We start from the raw sequence: 4,596 nt of genomic DNA on the forward strand, positions 1-4,596 counted from the left end.
CCATGTCATGATGTCTTCACTTGGTCGCATGACTCAGTATTCATATCCACGATGGACCTCTGAGCCAATTAAGCAAAAAAATTCTGTTGCATTATTAAAAGCGTGAAGCGAACATGCAGTAAGTTAGGCATTATGAGCTAGGTGTAGTGAATTGCCATGTGGAGTTTCATAAAAAGAGAAAGCTAATGCACTTATATGCTTTTCTTCGCAGGTAAAGTTGTGTTCAGCACAGTAAACGGAGGTGTTCCAATTCATTTGGACCTTGTGCCGTTCCGAGTGCTTGGGGATGCAACAAAACAGTGCATCTTCGGAGAAGAGTACTACAAAAAGTCTGATGCACAGCACAAAGTACGTATCTTGAAACAGAAAAAAAAGAAAACAAAGAAAAAAAACATTGCAAATATGATATTATGGCTTGGTTTTTTCAGGCATTCATTGCCTATATTACCAATAATAAAATATCAGATGGTGAAATGTACAGTGAAAGCTGAAGGCATGTTATTGAAAAGGCCATAATCAATATACAGGCCCTGGATTTGCACCATATTATGGCTTCATTTGACCCAGTTTCTATTGCTCGGTGTAAATAGGTGATTAAGAAATATATTGTAAGCATAAGCCCTTGGACCTCCACTACCAATCCTTCCTTTATTTACCTTGTACAGAAAGACACAACTGCAGACTGGCAAGCCATCAAAAAGAAAAGGCTGCAGCTGCAGGGAACTAAAAAGAAAGGATGTCGAGCCGTAATGAACTTCAAGTACATTGAACTGTATCCCAAAAGCAAGGTAGGTTATAAATGTGCTGACTTTTTAAAGTGTAAGCATGTATTTCCACGCCCATGAGCTGGCATGATATGTACTCATGATGTCTAGCTGAGGCAAATATATATTTGAAACTAAGGACTTTTTTCCTAGGTTGAGCTGCCCCAGCCATGTGGACGGATAAAAAAGAATAACATGAAGGCCGACACAGCGAGGGAGTTGGAAGAAGATCTCCGATGTGGGGAAAGTATTGATACTGAGAAAAGAATATATATAGCAATTTCAGACTTTTGTGTGCATACCAACCATGGTTTTGGTGAAATTGAAGCATTCAGCCAAACTGTCGACAAAGATGTAGTACTGCGTATCCATGACCTTGTGCGAGAGGGTATCACATCTGTGTCGGACATAGATAAATGTCTGCGGTACTATGTGCATGATGTGCTTTTTGCCGAAAAAGAAAAACCGAACAGCAGCAGCAGGGCATACTTCCCAACACATGCAGACATCAACAATCATGTGCAAGCTGCACTTAAGAAAGACCGGTTCAATACAGTTGACCAAGAAAATGCTGCTATTTTAACCAAAAAGATTAGGACAGAGCAGCCAGAAACGCACGTCTTTTATAGACCACATTCAGCAGGAAGCTCTGAGAAACCTTGCATTGTCACTGACAATGTCGAAGAGATGGTGGCCAGTGAATGTGAACAGACACTTCTTTTCTGTTATCAGACAAAGTTTATGAAAGAGATGATTGTCAAATATGGCACTTCTGTTGTCTGTTTGGATGCCACGCATAAAACAAGTGATTATGCTTTACCCTTGTTTCTTCTTGTTGTAAAAACACCAGTGGGATACACGACAGTAGGAGTGTTCAATGTGCAGTTCGAGACTTCGTATTGTATTGCAGAGGCCCTGAACATCTTTAAAGAGTGGTCTGGTGACATTTCTCCACAGTACTGGATGGTTGATTTCAGTCAAGCCGAAATAGGTGCGATACGTGAGGCATTTCCGAACAGTCGCATATCTTTATGTGACTTTCACAGACTCCAGGCGTGGAATAGATGGCTTCGTCGGAGAGAAAATAATGTTGAACATCCAAATGATGTCTTGGATCTGATGAAGCAGGTTGCCAATTCACAAAGTGAGGAGCATTTTGAAAAGGCCAAGGAGGACCTTGTTAACTCTGTCCACTGGAAGAATGAGAAGCTTCAAAATTATTTTGAAACTGTGTGGCTGCCCGTCAAAGAGCTCTGGGTAGCCTTTTACCGTCTAGGTTTCGACGTAGTGCTGAGCACCAACAATGGCATAGAGGCTCAGAACAAAGTGCTGAAAACACAGTACACCAAAAGTGCTAGTGGGAAACGATCACTTACATCTCTGATAAATGTTCTTGTTGTCAACTATCTACCTCACAATGAAAAAAAGTATCATCAAGTAACCATGAAACAATCCGCACTTTATAGACAGTGGAATGAAAATGTTCCGTCATATCTGCATGGCAGGCCTCATAGTTTTGTAAAACACATGTTGAGGAGGCATATGAATGCTGTGGAGTACACACTTGCTGACATAGAGGAGCTCTGTGTCAAAGGAACATTTGCAGTTCGTTCTGAAAGTTGCAGTGTAGACAAGCACACAGTTGACTTCAACACACCATGCTGCAGCTGCTTGGATTTTGCAAAGAGCAAGTATCCCTGCAAGCACTTCTGTGCTGTTTTTGACCATGTTGAAGGGTGGTCCTTTCTATCTTTGCCACAAGATTACCTTGATGGGCCACAGATGACATTGCAGCATTCAGGAATAGAACCATGCATTGAACAGAGTGACAATGATGTCGCCTCTCCAGCAGTGCTCACAGAGTCTGAACTTACTCAAACAAATGCATCACAAGCAAATATGTCACAACTGCGAAAGGATATTAGAGCACAGTGGGACAAATGTAATTCACTTCTTCATTACTGTGATGAGGTTGAAGCGTTGGATAGAGTGAAGAGCTTTCTCGAGTCCAGCTTTACTGTTTTGGCAAATGCTGTGCCACAGACCTCTGGCTTGCAAATCAGGGGCTCTCCGACAAAGGGTTGTTCATCATTAAAGCCACTGCCAAAACGGAGAAGGCGTTGCTAACCTCAGAGGAATTATTTTTAGTTAATGTCACCATGCTTAATAGACCAGATAAAATAAACTATCAGAATTTTTGTATGCCGGGAGTGCTCATATGGCACTGTAACTTCAGAGAAATTATTTTTAGTTAATGTCACCATGCTTAATGGAGTGAATAAAATAAACAATCAAAATTTTTGAATGCAGAGAGGTCTTTAGGCACTGTTAAGACCAAGCATTCAGCATGTTCCCTGTTACAAGTTTGTTACTTGGAGCTTTGCTTGTTCACGTTTCAAGAGCTCAAATAGAAGTCTTTTAGTGGTATCATTTTAGTGGTATCTGTGTAGCCCCACAGAAAAATCGAAATTGTTCTGCCTTTTCAGAACTAATGAGCGTCTATGGGCTACAACAATATGTGAACGAACCAACACGGTTTAACGCTTTATTAGATCTTTTACTAAGCAATGACGAAAATGTTATTGTTCACACAAATGTATGTCCAGGAATTAGTGATCATAATTGCGTTGTTGCAGAGTTAAACGTTTCTAGAATACCTGCGTGTAAGCAAACCCCTTGAAATGTTTTCATGTACGACAGAGGGGACTTTAACGCCATTTCCGAAGAGCTGGTCTTGTATTATCCCACTTTTTTATGCATATCGGAGTCATGTGGCATGGATGAATTGTGGCAAATTTTCCGTGACAAGATTACAGAGCTGGTGAATATGTACGTACCTCAGAGGTGTTTAAGATGCAGAAAGAGGCACAAACCCTGGTTCAACTCTGAGATACGCAAACTTGTTAGAAAAGCAGCGAATGCCCATAAAAGGTTTCTTAAAAAGAGAACAGCACTAAATGAAACAAAGCTCAAAAGTGTAAACAAAGAGCTTAAGTTAAAACTAAAACAGGCAAAGCGTGTCTTCTTTGACAAGCTAAACACAGACTTGAAGTGTAATCCAAAATTCTTTTGGAAGTACGTCAAGAGCAACAGAAAAGATGACACAGCTATCCCTGACCTTTTAACCGAGGAAAAAACTATAACGGATGACTTGGAGAAAGCTGAAGCATTTAACGCCTATTTTCAGTCAGTGTTTTCAAAAAGGACTGAACACTCTCCAATGCTACCTTCTAAAAATATTGGCAATGAAATGGCGGAAATTGAAATCGATTACACTGGTTTGGATAGTCTGCTGCGTACTCTGGACACCTCTAAGGCTACAGGGCCTGACGGTATATCATCTCATGTACTTAAAAAGTGTCACGTTATTATTGCACAATATTTATGCATAATGTACAAGTTGTCTCTAGACACCGGCGTTATTCCAAGGGATTGGAAAACAGCCAATGTGGTTCCTGTGCACAAGGCAGGAAGCAAAAAGCATGTACAAAATTATCGTCCCATATCCTTAATTTCAACCTGTTGCAAATTATTAAACACGTTATTTATAGCGCATTGTTCAAATATCTCGAATATACTCATTTTTTTGCCCACTCCCAGCATGGATTTCGGCAGGGTCGTTCATGCGTCACACAACTAACTGAATTTCAGCATGACGTACTGACTGCGCTTGACCGTAACAACATGTTGATGCATTATTTCTCGATTTTCGCAAGGCATTTGATACGGTCCCACATAATCTGTTAGATATTAAACTGGCTTCATTGAATATTAATGCTAAGCTGCAAACCTGGCTACGGAATTAAGTGGTCGTAAACAGTGTGTTGTTTTA

The 4,596-nt window shown here is 40.5% G+C and overlaps 1 long non-coding RNA gene across 1 annotated transcript; it reads left to right on the forward strand.

The window, feature by feature from the left end:
• The first annotated feature begins 256 nt into the window (after window positions 1–256).
• LOC119400538 (uncharacterized) lies at window positions 257–1,354 on the forward strand. The gene is made up of 2 exons (XR_007417060.1): window positions 257–348; window positions 666–1,354. It is a non-coding gene; the product is annotated as an uncharacterized LOC119400538 (long non-coding RNA).
• The last annotated feature ends 3,242 nt before the right edge of the window (window positions 1,355–4,596 follow it).

This window comes from Rhipicephalus sanguineus, chromosome 7 (genome assembly GCF_013339695.2).
Source record: "Rhipicephalus sanguineus isolate Rsan-2018 chromosome 7, BIME_Rsan_1.4, whole genome shotgun sequence".
NCBI lineage: Eukaryota > Metazoa > Arthropoda > Arachnida > Ixodida > Ixodidae > Rhipicephalus > Rhipicephalus sanguineus.